Source organism: Oncorhynchus mykiss, chromosome 31, assembly GCF_013265735.2.
Source record: "Oncorhynchus mykiss isolate Arlee chromosome 31, USDA_OmykA_1.1, whole genome shotgun sequence".
NCBI lineage: Eukaryota > Metazoa > Chordata > Actinopteri > Salmoniformes > Salmonidae > Oncorhynchus > Oncorhynchus mykiss.
The window spans coordinates 38,523,199-38,541,164 of NC_050571.1; the positions used below are offsets into that span (position 1 = coordinate 38,523,199).

Here is a 17,966-nt window from a genome sequence, read left to right on the forward strand (position 1 = left end):
CCTGTGGAGTGGGTGTGTGGCATTTCCCATGATTATGTGTTTTACCTGGCAGCCTTTTTACAAACATGTCCTGCATTGACTCCAGACTGCGTCTGATAGTTGCACTTGCTTTCTTTATGATTTTCCCAGTTTATTTACTTCCTACTTTGCTAAGTCTCCTTTCCAGCACACAACAGCATAATACAACACATAAGCCACTACACTGCTGTCAAAAATGCACCATATTTTGTCATACACATTAAAAGATCAGAGCTTCCTTAAAAAGTACAGTCTGGATTGTGATTTCTTTTTTTTTGTTGATATTCTGGGAATTCTCTTTCCAGTTCAGCTTATTGTCCACTACAACTCCCAAGTATTTATAGGAGTCAAACGGAGCCAATCTCTTCACCAAGCGAATCATACAATTCTCACCTGGCATTGTAATACTCTTAATACATGAAAATGATCAAATATGCTAATTCAAGGCTGAAATCTGACAGTAACAATTGAGCTGGCTTGAATGTCCCATCTCATTATTTCAGTTCTTGTCACAATACGGACACACTGTCCAAGGCAGCCGACTGACACTATAAGGTAATTCACTAAAAGCCAAGTTTTGCATAAATTTGACTGAGTAAAACAGTAACTACATACAATTTCAACCACTATGTGTCACATCATGTTACCATAAAGGACTATGGCATTTTGTCATTTCTACTGAGAAAACATGAAGGAATATGAAGCTACGCTATTAAATACTGCCTTTAATTTTTTTAAATCATGACAGAAGTTCTATGTTGGAGCCTGAAACAAACACTTGAAAACCTATTGAGAAAATAACATGCGGCTCTGATACACACAATATCGTAATGTACCTGTAGTGAACTGAACACGGCATCTTACACCGCTAGAACATCCCAGGCCACTTGAACTAAACACGGATGGAGAAGTTGAGGAATAACCATTCTAGATTCAATATTTCTTTATGGTCTAATTTTCACAGATGTTAGACACTCTAATGTACATGTCCTCTTGCTCAGTTGTGGCCTCTTTCTTTTCTGGTTAGAGCCAGTTTGCACTGTTCTGTGAAGGGAGTAGTACAACAGTGTTCTACCAGAGAGAATGACATAAGAAAGACTACTAGCTTGATTAAGCCTCCGCCATGAATATCTCACTAGGTTAGGGTATTTAAGCCACCATATATCCACTAATTCCAATATATCCATGACATTCATGATTTCCTTTAGTGTCTGAGGGTTAAAGTTTGTAGTGTGATTACCTTTACAGTCAAAAGAGGTATTTAAAACTGTATTAAAATCTCCCACTATAATAATAATAGAGTCTAGTGTTACAGTTAAAAAGTTTGGGTCACTTAGAAATGTTCTTGTTTTTGAAAGAAAAGCAAATTTTTTTGTCCATTTAAAATAGCATAAAATTGATCAGAATTACAGTGTAGACGTCGTAAATGACTATTGTAGCTGGAAACGGCTGATTGTTAATGGAATATCTACATAAGCCCATTATCAGCAACCATCACTCTTGTCTTCCAATGGCACATTGTGTTAGCTAAGCCAAGTTTATCATTTTAAAAGGCTAAATGATTATTAGAACACCTTTTGCAATTATGTTAGCACAGCTGAAAACTTGTTCTGATTTAAAGAAGCAATAAAACTGGCCTTCTCTAGACTAGTTGAGTATCTGAAGCATCAGCATTTGTGGGTTCGATTACAGGCTCCAAATGGCCAGAAACAAATAACGTTCTTCTGAAAGTCCATTCTTGTTCTGAGAAATGAAGGCTAATCCATGCGAGAAATTGCCAAGAAACGAAAGATCTCGTACAGCGCTGTGTGGTACTCACTTCACAGAACAGCGCAAACTGTCTCTAACCAGAATAGAAAGATGAGTGTGAGGCCCTGAAGCACAACTGAGCAAAAGGACAAGTACATTAGAGTGTCTAGTTTGAGAAAAAGACGCCTCACTAGTCCTCAACTGGCAGCTTCATTAAATAGTAACCGCAAAACACCAGTCTCAACGTCATAAGTGAAGAGGCAACACCGGGATGCTGGCCTTCCCAAGGATGAACCAGACTTGTGGAGGTCTACAATTATTTTTCCTCTGAGGTCTTGGCTGATTTATTTTGATTTTCCCATGATATCAAGCAAAGAGGCACTGAGTTTGAAGGTAGACCTAGAAATACGTCCACAGTTACACCTCCAATTGACTCAAATGATGTCAATCAGAAGCTTCTAAAGCCATGACATCATTTTCTGGATTTTTCCAAGCTGTTTAAAGGCCCAGTCAACTTATTGTATGTAAACTTCTGACCCACTGGAATTGTGATACAGTGAATTAATCGGTCTGTAAACAATTGTTGGAAAAATTACTTGTGTTGTGCACAAAGTAGATGTCCTAACTGATTGGCCAAAACTATAGTTTGTTAACAATAAATTTGTTGAGTGGTTGAAAAACTAGTTTTAAAGACTACAACCTAAGTGTATGTAAACTTCCCGACTTCAACTGTAAATATATTTACCTCAAAAATATATGGTGGATTGGAAATAATGCCGACATGTACATAGATGGAAGCAACAATCTGCGATATTAAAGCTGATCCACCCCTACATTGGTATTTTTTTTTTTAATAATACATTTTTTTTTTTAAATACAAAATACTTCTCTCCATATGAATTCACGTGAAGACACAGGATAGGTTAAAGCAATGTAGTAGTCATTTGACAATAATTTTTGCATCAGCGCAGGAAAGAGGAGGAGAGACAGCCACTTTTGAGATGCAGCCAAAGTCTTGGCGAGGACATCGTCAAGAGTACATTTGACATGACATGTCCTCCAGCGGAACACTAGAGGGCAGCAAAGTTCTCCCTTACCATCATGTCATCTCTCTCTCTCTGTCTCTCTCGCTCGCTGGGGTGAAATAGGAACTAATACGTGGCTAAACTGTTAAAAATCAAACCAATACCAATACCAATCTAATTACAGTCGCTGTACTCATCATATACAGGAGAACTGTCGCCTTATGGTGAGGATAGCCGTGTTGCAAGCCCGGTTTCAGATGCAATCATTAGGCAATGGCAAATAAAGTGTAGGAAATGATGAAACAGCATCTCTGCCACCAGTAATTACAGATAGTAGTGTAAATCCCCCTCCCCGCACCTTTCCTACAGCCTGACAATTTTCTCAAGGCTTCTGGAAATAAATGCTGTTTGAATGCTCAACTGGTGTCGCTCATTCAGCCGACAAACTTTCAACCGGTTCTCCCCATTAAGCAATGAGTCTGAGTCAGAGGCTGGGCCTTCTCAGGTCTCTTCTCCGCCCGTTACGGGGCCTGAGCCGCTGAAGCCAGACACCATTAGCTCTGACAAATTTAAAACCTTAGTCATTGGCGACTCCATTATTGAAAGATTGTGATCTCACATCTCAAAATAGGTCTGCTTAATGTTAGATCCCTCACTTCCAAAGCAGTCATAGTCAATGAACTAATCACTGATCATAATATTGACGTGAATGGCCTGACTGAAACATGGCTCAAGCCTGATGAATTTACTGTAATTTACTTACAATGTTCAAATGGAAAAGTCCACAGACCCACTACAAAAGGCTTTCGGAGCCATCATCGACTCAGTGAGTTTTGTCCAACATGTCTCCGGACCTACTCAATACCACAGTCATACCCCGGATCTAGTTTTGTCCCGTGCAACACATTTTGTGGATCTAAATGTTTTTCCTCATAATCTTGGACTATCTTATTACTTTTGCAATCACAATAAATAATCTGCTCAGACCCCAACTAAGGATCATCAAAAGCCATGCTATAAATTCTCAGACAAAATTCCCAGATGCCCTTCCAGACTCCCTCCATCTACCCAAGGTCGTCGGAGTACAAACATCGGTTAACCACCTAACTAACTGAGGATCTAAATGTAACCTTGTGTAACACCCTAGATGCAGTTGCATCCCAAAAACAAACAAAAAATTGTCACAAGAAAGTAGCTCCCTGGTATACAGAAAATACCAGAGCCCTGAAACCAGCCCTGAAACCAGCCCTGAAACCAGATTCCAGAAAATTGGAAAGGAAACGGCGCTCCCCCTAAACTAGAAGTCTTCAGACTAGCTTGGAAAGACAGTTCCGTGCTGCTCGATCATCCAATTTTTCCAACCTAATTGAGGAGAATAAGAACAATCCAAAATAAATGTTGGATACTGTCACAAAGCAAACTAAAAATCAGCATTCCCCCAAGAGAGGATGGTGTTTACTTCAGCAGTGATGAATTCATGAACTTTGAAGAAAAGATCATGATCATTAGAAAGCAAAATACGGACTCTTTGAACTAATGTTCAGTTGTCCTGAGTCTGCACAGAACCGCCAGAACCTAGGATCAATGGAGACACTCAAGTTTTTTAGCCCTGTATCGCATTCATGAAAATAGTCATGGCCTCTAAACCTTCAAGCTGCAAACTGGAACCTATTCCAACTAAACTACTGAAAGAGCTACTTCCTGTGCTTGACCCTCCTATGTTGAACATAATAAATGTCTCCCTATCCACCGGATGTGTACCACACTCACTAAAAGTGGCAGTAATAAAGCCTCTCTTGAAAAAGCCAAACCTTGACCCTGAAAATGTAAAAAAAACTATTGGCCATTCCTCTCAAAATATTTTGAAAAAGCTGTTGTTCGGCAGCTCACTGCCTTCCCGAAGACAAATAATGTATACAAAACACTTCAGTCTGGTTTTAGACCCCATCATTGCTGCACAAGTGAAGATGGTATTATGACCTTTTAATGGTGTCAGACTTAAGACTCTGCATCTGTCCTCGTGCTCCTAGACCTTAGTGCTTCATTTGACACCATATTGTTTTGGAGAGATTGGAAACCCTGAATGGTCTACATAGACAAGTGCTTGCCTGGTTTAGATCTTCATCTGTCGGAAAGATATCAGTTCGTCTCTGTGGATGGTTTGTCCTCTGACAAATCAATTTTACGTTTCGGTGTTCCTAAGGGGAATTTAAGTATGCTCCCTCTCGGAGGACCTGAGCCTTAGGACCATGCCTCAGGACTACCTGGCCTGATGACTCCTGGCTTTCCCCAATCCACCTGATCATGCTGCTGCTCCAGTTTCAACTGTTCTTGAACCCTGACTTGTTCACAAGACGTTCTTCCTTGTGTGTTGTGCTCTCTCACTTGGGGCCTAAAACACCCCATAATTCAATTTGCAATGATTGTACATCCACTAAGAAAAGTCAGCCAAAACTTAAAACTAACATCAATATGGAGAAGTCAACATACAGGTGTAAGTAAAAACGAATGTAAATCAGTTAGAAATTGTGCAACTAATGCACGATGGTACAAACACGTATCGTAAAAGTAATGTTGTTTTTGTTTGGTTAGCTTTTGGAAACGATAGCTAGAGCATACTACTTTCCCTGAAATCAGACATTGTAATTTTGGATTTACCTGATATCATTGAATGGCTACTTTGGATGCCTGCGGATGTGTTGTCTTCTAGCCAAGATATGAAATGCAATAATATTTAACTGTAGGGCAAATAAAGCACACACAACAGCTACCGGTGGATCCATGTTGACTGAAAACACAACTGTGAAGTGAAGAATTTCCGGGCAAGGGTGGTCCATTTAAAATTCCTTCCTTCTTCCCTCGCCCCTTGACCTGAAAGTGTCAACTCATCATACAACATGATATGTAATCAGAAGTGTCCACTTAATTAGAGGGCTGAGGGGAGAGGGTTGTCTTTTACATGTTTGGAATGCAGCCATTGTCTGTTTCTCTCCCAAAGAGAGCTAGCCAAGTCAAAGGCTCCTACAGTGCCTTGCGAAAGTATTCGGCCCCCTTGAACTTTGCGACCTTTTGCCACATTTCAGGCTTCAAACATAAATATATAAAACTGTATTTTTTTGTGAAGAATCAACAACAAGTGGGACACAATCGTGAAGTGGAACGACATTTATTGGATATTTCAAACTTTTTTAACAAATCAAAAACTGAAAAATTGGGCGTGCAAAATTATTCAGCCCCCTTAAGTTAATACTTTGTAGCGCCACCTTTTGCTGCGATTACAGCTGTAAGTCGCATGGGGTATGTCTCTATCAGTTTTGCACATCGAGAGACTGACATTTTTTCCCATTCCTCCTTGCAAAACAGCTCGAGCTCAGTGAGGTTGGATGGAGAGCATTTGTGAACAGCAGTTTTCAGTTCTTTCCACAGATTCTCGATTGGATTCAGGTCTGGACTTTGACTTGGCCATTCTAACACCTGGATATGTTTATTTTTGAACCATTCCATAGTAGATTTTGCTTTATGTTTTGGATCATTGTCTTGTTGGAAGACAAATCTCCGTCCCAGTCTCAGGTCTTTTGCAGACTCCATCATTCTTCCAGAATGGTCCTGTATTTGGCTCCATCCATCTTCCCATCAATTTTAACCATCTTCCCTGTCCCTGCTGAAGAAAAGCACGCACAAACCATGATGCTGCCACCACCATGTTTGACAGTGGGAATGGTGTGTTCAAGGTGATGAGCTGTGTTGCTTTTTCGCCAAACATAACGTTTTGCATTGTTGCCAAAAAGTTCAATTTTGGTTTCATCTGACCAGAGCACCTTCTTCCACATGTTTGGTGTGTCTCCCAGGTGGCTTGTGGCAAACTTTAAATTACACTTTTTATGGATATCTTTAAGAAATGGCTTTCTTCTTGCCACTCTTCCATAAAGGCCAGATTTGTGCAATATTCGACTGATTGTTGTCCTATGGACAGAGTCTCCCACCTCAGCTGTAGATCTCTGCAGTTCATCCAGAGTGATCATGGGCCTCTTGGCTGCATCTCTGATCAGTCTTCTCCTTGTATGAGCTGAAAGTTTAGAGGGACGGCCAGGTCTTGGTAGATTTGCAGTGGTCTGATACTCCTTCCATTTCAATATTATCGCTTGCACAGTGCTCCTTGGGATGTTTAAAGCTTGGGAAATCTTTTTGTATCCAAATTCGGCTTTAAACCTCTTCACAACAGTATCTCGGACCTGCCTGGTGTGTTCCTTGTTCTTCATGATGCTCTCTGCGCTTTTAACGGACCTCTGAGACTATCACAGTGCAGGTGCATTTATACGGAGACTTGATTACACACAGGTGGATTGTATTTATCATCATTAGTAATTTAGGTCAACATTGGATCATTCAGAGATCCTCACTGAACTTCTGGAGAGAGTTTGCTGCACTGAAAGTAAAGGGGCTGAATAATTTTGCACGCCCAATTTTTCAGTTTTTGATTTGTTAAAAAAGTTTGAAATATCCAATAAATGTCGTTCCACTTCATGATTGTGTCCCACTTGTTGTTGATTCTTCACAAAAAAATACAGTTTTATATCTTTATGTTTGAAGCCTGAAATATGGCAAAAGGTCGCAAAGTTCAAGGGGGCCGAATACTTTCGCAAGGCACTGTAAATAGACACATTGAATGTACATAACCTAGCCTTTCCCTTTACTTCAGGACTGTCATGCTAAAATACCTACTGCACTCGATGGCCACTACCAGGCCGGCCTTGGGCATAAGCAACATAAGCGGTCGCTTAGGGGCCCACGACCAAATATATTTCTACGTTTTTTTGGGGGGGGGACTCAGTCGGTGTCTCAACTTACAGTTGAAAGTTAGAATACGGAAGGTGCCATTTTGAAAATTTGTTGTGCATCAGCAGTTTTTCTCTTTTTATGTCAGTCATTGACAGTCACTAAATTAGACAGTCACTAATGTCGGAAAAACATTTTTAGATTGGAAAATTAACCTAGCCAGCTTTCTCAACTTGTAGTAATCATGACAAAAATATTACAATCTGAGACCTATTGATCTGAAGTCTGTTGCACTTCCATCTCTGTTAGGAACTGTCTGACAGAGAAAAAACATCTAATGAGGGACATTTTAGCAGAGCACTACCTCTCTCAAGAAACACTGAGAAAGTACTTGATTTCAAGGGGGCGCCAGTATTTGATCCTGAGAAATTGTCTAATAAGGGAGATTTTAGCTTGTGATCAACATAACCTAATAAAGAAAACTCTCTCTTTGAAAACATACCCATAAAGTGTTTGATTTCAAGTTGACAAAAAAATTACAATCTGAGACATATTGATCTGAAGTCTATTGCACTTCCTCCTCTGATAGGAACTGTCTGACAGAGAAAAAACATTGAATGAGGGACATTTTAGACTGAGTAACATAACCAAAAAAGGTGCACTCCCTCTCTCAAGATACACTTAGAAAGTACTTGATTTCAAGGGGGCGCCAGTATTTGATCCTGAGAAATTGTCTAATAAGGGAGATTTTAGCTTGTGATCAACATAACCTAATAAAGAAAACTCTCTCTTTGAAAACGTACCCATAAATTGTTTGATTTCAAGTTGACAAAAAAATTACAATCTGAGACCTATTGATCTGAAGTCTATTGCACTTCCTCCTCTGATAGGAACTGTCTGACAGAGAAAAAACATTGAATGAGGGACATTTTAGACTGAGTAGCATAACCAAAAAAGTAGCACTCCACCTCTCAAGATACACTTAGAAAGTAGTTGATTTCAAGGGGGTGCCAGGACTTGAACGTGAGAAATAGTCTAATAAGGGACAATTTTCCCTGAGTAACATATACCAAAAAAGAGTCCTCTACCCTCAAAATACTCTTAGAAAGCTCTTGATTTTAAGGGGGCACTGGGATTTGAACCTGGGACCTCTTGATCTGCAGTAACTGCCTAAAGGCAGAAAAATTGTCCAATAAGGGACATTATAGCTGTAGAACCCAGAAAGTATATGATTTCAAGATGACAAATATATTACAATCTGAGACCTATTGATCTGAAGTCTGTTGCACTTCCTCCTCTGATAGGAACTGTCTGACAGAGAAAAACCATTGAATGAGGGACATTTTAGACTGAGTAACATAACCAAAAAAGGAGCACGCCCTCTCTCAAAATACACTTAGAAAGTACTTGATTTCAAGGGGGTTTCAGGATTTGAACTTGAGAAATTGTCTAATAAGGGACAATATTGCCAGAGTAACATATTTGGAAAAAAGTCCTCTACCCTCAAAATAATCTTAGAAAGCTCTTGATTTAAAGGGGGCATCAGGATTTGAACCTGGGACCTCTTGATCTGCAGTCAAATGCTCTACCACTGAGCTATACCCCCTCTGCTAGAAACTGTCTAAAGGCGGAAAAATTGTCTAATAAGGGACATTATAGCTGGAGATCAACAAAAACTAATGAAGAACACTCTCTCTCTGAAAACATACCCAGAAAGTATTTGATTTCAAGTTGACAAAAAAATTACAATCTGAGACCTATTGATCTGAAATCTATTGCACTTCCACCTCTGATAGGAACTGTCTGACAGAGAAAAAACATTGAATGAGGGACATTTTAGACTGAGTAACATAACCAAAAAAGGAGCACTCCCTCTCTCAAGATCCACTTAGAAAGTACTTGATTTCAAGGGGGCGCCAGTATTTGATCCTGAGAAATTGTCTAATAAGGGAGATTTTAGCTTGTGATCAACATAACCTAATAAAGAAAACTCTCTCTTTGAAAACGTACCCATAAAGTGTTTGATTTCAAGTTGACAAAAAAATTACAATCTGAGACCTATTGATCTGAAGTCTATTGCACTTCCACCTCTGATAGGAACTGTCTGACAGAGAAAAAACATCTAATGAGGGACATTTTAGCAGAGCACTCCCTCTCTCAAGAAACACTGAGAAAGTACTTGATTTCAAGGGGGGCGCTAGGATTTGATACTGAGAAATTGTCTAACAAGGGAGATTTTAGCTTGTGATCAACATAACCTAATAAAGAAAACTCTCTCTTTGAAAACGTACCCATAAAGTGTTTGATTTCAAGTTGACAAAAAACTTACAATCTGAGACCTATTGATCTGAAGTCTATTGCACTTCCTCCTCTGATAGGAACTGTCTGACAGAGAAGAACCATTGAATGAGGGACATTTTAGACTGAGTAACATAACCAAAAAAGGAGCACTCCCTCTCTCAAAATACACTTAGAAAGTACTTGATTTCAAGGGGGTTTCAGGATTTGAACTTGAGAAATTGTCTAATAATGGACAATTTTGCCTGAGTAACATATTCGAAAAAAAGAGTCCTCTACCCTCAAAATACATTTTGAAAGCACTTGATTTAAAGGGGGCATTAGGATTTGAACCTGGGACCTCTTGATCTGCAGTCAAATGCTCTACCACTGAGCTATACCCCCTCTGCTAGAATCTGTCTATAGGCGGAAAAATTGTCTACTAAGAGACATTATAGCTGGAGATCAACAAAAACTAATGAACACTCTCTCTCTGAAAACATACCCAGAAAGTATTTGATTTCAAGTTGACAAAAAAATTACAATCTGAGACCTATTGATCTGAAATCTATTGCACTTCCACCTCTGATAGGAACTGTCTGACAGAGAAAAAACATTGAATGAGGGACATTTTAGACTGAGTAACATAACCAAAAAAGGAGCACTCCCTCTCTCAAGATCCACTTAGAAAGTACTTGATTTCAAGGGGGCGCCAGTATTTGATCCTGAGAAATTGTCTAATAAGGGAGATTTTAGCTTGTGATCAACATAACCTAATATAGAACACTCTCTCTCTCTGAAAACATACCCTTAAAGTATTTGATTTCAAGTTGACAAAAAAATTACAATCTGAGACCTATTGATCTGAAGTCTATTGCACTTCCACCTCTGATAGGAACTGTCTGACAGAGAAAAAACATCTAATGAGGGACATTTTAGCAGAGCACTCCCTCTCTCAAGAAACACTGAGAAAGTACTTGATTTCAAGGGGGGCGCTAGGATTTGATACTGAGAAATTGTCTAACAAGGGAGATTTTAGCTTGTGATCAACATAACCTAATAAAGAAAACTCTCTCTTTGAAAACGTACCCATAAAGTGTTTGATTTCAAGTTGACAAAAAACTTACAATCTGAGACCTATTGATCTGAAGTCTATTGCACTTCCTCCTCTGATAGGAACTGTCTGACAGAGAATAACCAATGAATGAGGGACATTTTAGACTGAGTAACATAACCAAAAAAGGAGCACTACCTCTCTCAAAATACACTTAGAAAGTACTTGATTTCAAGGGGGTTTCAGGATTTGAACTTGAGAAATTGTCTAATAAAGGACAATTTTGCCTGAGTAACATATTCGGAAAAAAAAGTAATCTACCCTCAAAATACTCTTTGAAAGCACTTGATTTTAAGGGGGCATCAGGATTTGAACCTGGGACCTCTTGATCTGCAGTCAAATGCTCTACCACTGAGCTATACCCCCTCTGCTAGAAACTGCCTAAAGGCAGAAAAATTGTCCAATAAGGGACATTATAGCTGTAGAACCCAGAAAGTATATGATTTCAAGATGACAAATATATTACAATCTGAGACCTATTGATCTGAAGTCTGTTGCACTTCCACCTCTGATAGGAACTGTCTGACAGAGAAAAAACATTGAATGAGGGACATTTTAGACTGAGTAACATAACCAAAAAAGGAGCACACCCTCTCTCAAGATACACTTAGAAAGTAGTTGATTTCAAGGGGGTGACAGGATTTGAACGTGAGAAATTGTCTAATAAGGGACAATTTTGCCTGAGTAACATATTCGAAAAAAAGTCCTCTACCCTCAAATATACACTCAGAAAGCTCTTGATTTTAAGGGGGCATCAGAATTTGAACCTGGGACCTCTTGATCTGCAGTCAAATGCTCTACCACTGAGCTATACCCCCTCTGCTAGAAACTGTCTAAAGGCAGAAAAATTGTCCAATAAGGGACATTATAGCTGTAGATCAACAAAAACGAATATAGAACACTCTCTCTCTCTGAAAACATACCCTTAAAGTATTTGATTTGAAGATGACAAATATATTACAATCTGAGACCTATTGATCTGAAGTCTATTGCACTTCCTCCTCTGATAGGAACTGTCTGACAGAGAAAAACCATTGAATGAGGGACATTTTAGACTGAGTAACATAACCAAAAAAGGAGCACTCCCTCTCTCAAAATACACTTAGAAAGTACTTGATTTCAAGGGGGTTTCAGGATTTGAACTTGAGAAATTGTCTAATAAAGGACAATTTTGCCTGAGTAACATATTCGGAAAAAAAAGTAATCTACCCTCAAAATACTCTTTGAAAGCTCTTGATTTTAAGGGGGCATCAGGATTTGAACCTGGGACCTCTTGATCTGCAGTCAAATGCTCTACCACTGAGCTATACCCCCTCTGCTAGAAACTGCCTAAAGGCAGAAAAATTGTCCAATAAGGGACATTATAGCTGTAGATCCCAGAAAGTATATGATTTCAAGATGACAAATATATTACAATCTGAGACCTATTGATCTGAAGTCTGTTGCACTTCCACCTCTGTTAAGAACTGTCTGACAGAGAAAAACCATCTAATGAGGGACATTTTAGCAGAGCACTCCCTCTCTCGAGAAACACTGAGAAAGTACTTGATTTCAAGGGGGCGCCAGTATTTGATCTTGAGAAATTGTCTAATAAGGGAGATTTTAGCTTGTGATCAACATAACCTAATAAAGAAAACTCTCTCTTTGAAAACGTACCCATAAAGTGTTTGATTTCAAGTTGACAAAAAAATTACAATCTGAGACCTATTGATCTGAAGTCTTTGGCACTTCCACCTCTGATAGGAACTGTCTGACAGAGAAAAAACATTGAATGAGGGACATTTTAGACTGAGTAACATAACCAAAAAAGGAGCACTCCCTCTCTCAAGATACACTTAGAAAGTACTTGATTTCAAGGGGGCGCCAGTATTTGATCCTGAGAAATTGTCTAATAAGGGAGATTTTAGCTTGTGATCAACATAACCTAATAAAGAAAACTCTCTCTTTGAAAACGTACCCATAAAGTGTTTGATTTCAAGTTGACAAAAAAATTACAATCTGAGACAAATTGATCTGAAGTCTATTGCACTTCCACCTCTGATAGGAACTGTCTGACAGAGAAAAAACATTGAATGAGGGACATTTTAGACTGAGTAACATAACCAAAAAAGGAGCACACCCTCTCTCAAGATACACTTAGAAAGTAGTTGATTTCAAGGGGGTGACAGGATTTGAACGTGAGAAATTGTCTAATAAGGGACAATTTTGCCTGAGTAACATATTCGAAAAAAAGTCCTCTACCCTCAAAAAGCTCTTGATTTTAAGGGGGCATCAGAATTTGAACCTGGGACCTCTTGATCTGCAGTCAAATGCTCTACCACTGAGCTATACCCCCTCTGCTAGAAACTGTCTAAAGGCAGAAAAATTGTCCAATAAGGGACATTATAGCTGTAGATCAACAAAAACGAATATAGAACACTCTCTCTCTCTGAAAACATACCCATAAAGTATTTGATTTGAAGATGACAAATATATTACAATCTGAGACCTATTGATCTGAAGTCTATTGCACTTCCTCCTCTGATAGGAACTGTCTGACAGAGAAAAACCATTGAATGAGGGACATTTTAGACTGAGTAACATAACCAAAAAAGGAGCACTCCCTCTCTCAAAATACACTTAGAAAGTACTTGATTTCAAGGGGGTTTCAGGATTTGAACTTGAGAAATTGTCTAATAAAGGACAATTTTGCCTGAGTAACATATTCGGAAAAAAAAGTAATCTACCCTCAAAATACTCTTTGAAAGCTCTTGATTTTAAGGGGGCATCAGGATTTGAACCTGGGACCTCTTGATCTGCAGTCAAATGCTCTACCACTGAGCTATACCCCCTCTGCTAGAAACTGCCTAAAGGCAGAAAAATTGTCCAATAAGGGACATTATAGCTGTAGAACCCAGAAAGTATATGATTTCAAGATGACAAATATATTACAATCTGAGACCTATTGATCTGAAGTCTGTTGCACTTCCACCTCTGTTAAGAACTGTCTGACAGAGAAAAACCATCTAATGAGGGACATTTTAGCAGAGCACTCCCTCTCTCGAGAAACACTGAGAAAGTACTTGATTTCAAGGGGGCGCCAGTATTTGATCCTGAGAAATTGTCTAATAAGGGAGATTTTAGCTTGTGATCAACATAACCTAATAAAGAAAACTCTCTCTTTGAAAACGTACCCATAAAGTGTTTGATTTCAAGTTGACAAAAAAATTACAATCTCAGACCTATTGATCTGAAGTCTTTGGCACTTCCACCTCTGATAGGAACTGTCTGACAGAGAAAAAACATTGAATGAGGGACATTTTAGACTGAGTAACATAACCAAAAAAGGAGCACTCCCTCTCTCAAGATACACTTAGAAAGTACTTGATTTCAAGGGGGCGCCAGTATTTGATCCTGAGAAATTGTCTAATAAGGGACAATTTTGCCTGAGTAATTTTGCCTGAGTAAAAACAAAAACTAATGAAGAACACTCTCTCTCTGAAAACATACCCATAAAGTATTTGATTTGAAGATGACAAATATATTACAATCTGAGACCTATTGATCTGAAGTCTATTGCACTTCCACCTCTGATAGGAACTGTCTGACAGAGAAAAACCATTGAATGAGGGACATTTTAGACTGAGTAACATAACCAAAAAAGGAGCACTCCCTCTCTCAAGATACACTTAGAAAGTACTTGATTTCAAGCGGGTGACAGGATTTGAACTTGAGAAATTGTCTAATAATGGACAATTTTGCCTGAGTAACATATTCGGAAAAAAGAGTACTCTACCCTCAAAATACTCTTTGAAAGCACTTGATTTAAAGGGGGCATCAGGATTTGAACCTGGGACCTCTTGATCTGCAGTCAAATGCTCTACCACTGAGCTATACCCCCTCTGTTAGAAACTGTCTAAAGGCCGAAAAATTGTCTAATAAGGGACATTATAGCTGGAGATCAACAAAAACTAATGAAGAACACTCTCTCTCTGAAAACATACCCATAAAGTATTTGATTTGAAGATGACAAATATATTACAATCTGAGACCTATTGATCTGAAGTCTGTAGCACTTCCACCTCTGTTAGGAACTGTCTGACAGAGAAAAAACATCTAATGAGGGACATTTTAGCAGAGCACTCCCTCTCTCAAGAAACACTGAGAAAGTACTTGATTTCAAGGGGGGCGCCAGGATTTGATACTGAGAAATTGTCTAACAAGGGAGATTTTAGCTTGTGATCAACATAACCTAATAAAGAAAACTCTCTCTTTGAAAACGTACCCATAAAGTGTTTGATTTCAAGTTGACAAAAAAATTACAATCTGAGACCTATTGATCTGAAGTCTATTGCACTTCCTCCTCTGATAGGAACTGTCTGACAGAGAAAAACCATTGAATGAGGGACATTTTAGACTGAGTAACGTAACCAAAAAAGGAGCACTCCCTCTCTCAAAATACACTTAGAAAGTACTTGATTTCAAGCGGGTGACAGGATTTGAACTTGAGAAATTGTCTAATAAGGGACAATTTTGCCTGAGTAACATATTCGAAAAAAGAGTTAGTTTGAACCTGGGACCTCTTGATCTGCAGTCAAATGCTCTACCACTGAGCTATACCCCCTCTGCTTGAAACTGTCTAAAGGCCGAAAAATTGTCTAATAAGGGACATTATAGCTGGAGATCAACAAAAACTAATGAAGAAAACTCTCTCTCTGAAAACATACCCATAAAGTATTTGATTTGAAGATGACAAATATATTACAATCTGAGACCTATTGATCTGAAGTCTATTGCACTTCCACCTCTGATAGGAACTGTCTGACAGAGAAAAACCATTGAATGAGGGACATTTTAGACTGAGTAACATAACCAAAAAAGGAGCACTCCCTCTCTCAAGATACACTTAGAAAGTACTTGATTTCAAGGGGGCGCCAGTATTTGATCCTGAGAAATTGTCTAATAAGGGAGATTTTAGCTTGTGATCAACATAACCTAATAAAGAAAACTCTCTCTTTGAAAACGTACCCATAAAGTGTTTGATTTCAAGTTGACAAAAAAATTAGAATCTGAGACATATTGATCTGAAGTCTATTGCACTTCCACCTCTGATAGGAACTATCTGACAGAGAAAAACCATTGAATGAGGGACATTTTAGACTGAGTAACATAACCAAAAAAGGAGCACTCCCTCTCTCAAGATACACTTAGAAAGTACTTGATTTCAAGGGGGCGCCAGTATTTGATCCTGAGAAATTGTCTAATAAGGGACAATTTCGCTTGAGTAACATATTCGAAAAAAGTGTCCTCTACCCTCAAAATACTCTATGAAAGCCCTTGATTTAAAGGGGGCATCATGATTTGAACCTGGGACCTCTTGATCTGCAGTCAAATGCTCTACCACTGAGTTATACCCCCTCTGCTAGAAACTGTCTAAAGGCGGAAAAATTGTCTAATAAGGGACATTATAGCTGGAGATCAACAAAATCTAATGAAGAACACTCTTTCTCTGAAAACATACCCAGAAAGTATTTGATTTGAAGATGACAAATATATTACAATCTGAGACCTATTGATCTGAAGTCTGTTGCACTTCCACCTCTGTTAGGAACTGTCTGACAGAGAAAAACCATCTAATGAGGGACATTTTAGCAGAGCACTCCCTCTCTCAAGAAACACTTAGAAAGTACTTGATTTCAAGGGGGCGCCAGTATTTGATCATGAGAAATTGTCTAATAAGGGAGATTTTAGCTTGTGATCAACATAACCTAATAAAGAAAACTCTCTCTTTGAAAACGTACCCATAAAGTGTTTGATTTCAAGTTGACAAAAAAATTACAATCTGAGACCTATTGATCTGAAGTCTATTGCACTTCCTCCTCTGATAGGAACTGTCTGACAGAGAAAAAACATTGAATGAGGGACATTTTAGACTGAGTAACATAACCAAAAAAGGAGCACTCCCTCTCTCAAGATACACTTAGAAAGTACGTGGTTTCAAGGGGGTGCCAGGATTTGAACGTGAGAAATTGTCTAATAAGGGACAATTTTGCCTGAGTAACATATTCAAAAAAAGAGTCCTCTAACCTCAAAATACTCTTTGAAAACTCTTGATTTTAAGGGGGCATCAGGGTTTGAACCTGGGACTTCTTGATCTGCAGTCAAATGCTCTACCACTGAGCTATACCCCCTCTGCTAGAAACTGTCTAAAGGCGGAAAAATTGTCTAATAAGGGACATAATAGCTGGAGATCGACAAAACTAATATAGAACACTCTCTCTCTGAAAACATACCCATAAAGTAATTGATTTCTTGATGACAAAAGTATTACAATCTGAGACCTATTGATCTGAAGTCTGTTGCACTTCCACCTCTGTTAGGAACTGTCTGACAGAGAAAAACCATCTAATGAGGGACATTTTAGCAGAGCACTCCCTCTCTCAAGAAACACTGAGAAAGTACTTGATTTCAAGGGGGGCGCCAGGATTTGATACTGAGAAATTGTCTAACAAGGGAGATTTTAGCTTGTGATCAACATAACCTAATAAAGAAAACTCTCTCTTTGAAAACGTACCCATAAAGTGTTTGATTTCAAGTTGACAAAAAAATTACAATCTGAGACCTATTGATCTGAAGTCTATTGCACTTCCTCCTCTGATAGGAACTGTCTGACAGAGAAAAACCATTGAATGAGGGACATTTTAGACTGAGTAACATAACCAAAAAAGGAGCACTCCCTCTCTCAAAATACACTTAGAAAGTAGTTGATTTCAAGGGGGTGCCAGGACTTGAACGTGAGAAATAGTCTAATAAGGGAGATTTTAGCTTGTGATCAACATAACCTAATAAAGAAAACTCTCTCTTTGAAAATGTACCCATAAAGTGTTTGATTTCAAGTTGACAAAAAAATTACAATCTGAGACCTATTGATCTGAAGTCTATTGCACTTCCTCCTCTGATAGGAACTGTCTGACAGAGAAAAACCATTGAATGAGGGACATTTTAGACTGAGTAACATAACCAAAAAA

General features: G+C 38.7%; 10 non-coding genes across 10 annotated transcripts; all 10 read right to left on the minus strand.

Moving 5' to 3' along the window:
* Positions 1–9,102: 9,102 nt before the first annotated feature.
* On the minus strand, positions 9,103–9,174 carry trnac-gca. The gene has a single exon. It is a non-coding gene; the product is annotated as a tRNA-Cys (tRNA).
* A 1,004-nt stretch (positions 9,175–10,178) lies between these two features.
* Positions 10,179–10,250, minus strand: trnac-gca. The gene has a single exon. It is a non-coding gene; the product is annotated as a tRNA-Cys (tRNA).
* A 1,003-nt stretch (positions 10,251–11,253) lies between these two features.
* trnac-gca lies at positions 11,254–11,325 on the minus strand. Its single transcript has one exon. It is a non-coding gene; the product is annotated as a tRNA-Cys (tRNA).
* Positions 11,326–11,705: 380 nt separating this feature from the next.
* trnac-gca lies at positions 11,706–11,777 on the minus strand. Its single transcript has one exon. It is a non-coding gene; the product is annotated as a tRNA-Cys (tRNA).
* Positions 11,778–12,201: 424 nt separating this feature from the next.
* Positions 12,202–12,273, minus strand: trnac-gca. Its single transcript has one exon. It is a non-coding gene; the product is annotated as a tRNA-Cys (tRNA).
* A 949-nt stretch (positions 12,274–13,222) lies between these two features.
* On the minus strand, positions 13,223–13,294 carry trnac-gca. The gene has a single exon. It is a non-coding gene; the product is annotated as a tRNA-Cys (tRNA).
* Positions 13,295–13,718: 424 nt separating this feature from the next.
* Positions 13,719–13,790, minus strand: trnac-gca. Its single transcript has one exon. It is a non-coding gene; the product is annotated as a tRNA-Cys (tRNA).
* A 977-nt stretch (positions 13,791–14,767) lies between these two features.
* On the minus strand, positions 14,768–14,839 carry trnac-gca. Its single transcript has one exon. It is a non-coding gene; the product is annotated as a tRNA-Cys (tRNA).
* Positions 14,840–16,284: 1,445 nt separating this feature from the next.
* Positions 16,285–16,356, minus strand: trnac-gca. The gene has a single exon. It is a non-coding gene; the product is annotated as a tRNA-Cys (tRNA).
* A 701-nt stretch (positions 16,357–17,057) lies between these two features.
* On the minus strand, positions 17,058–17,129 carry trnac-gca. Its single transcript has one exon. It is a non-coding gene; the product is annotated as a tRNA-Cys (tRNA).
* Between the last annotated feature and the right edge of the window lie 837 nt (positions 17,130–17,966).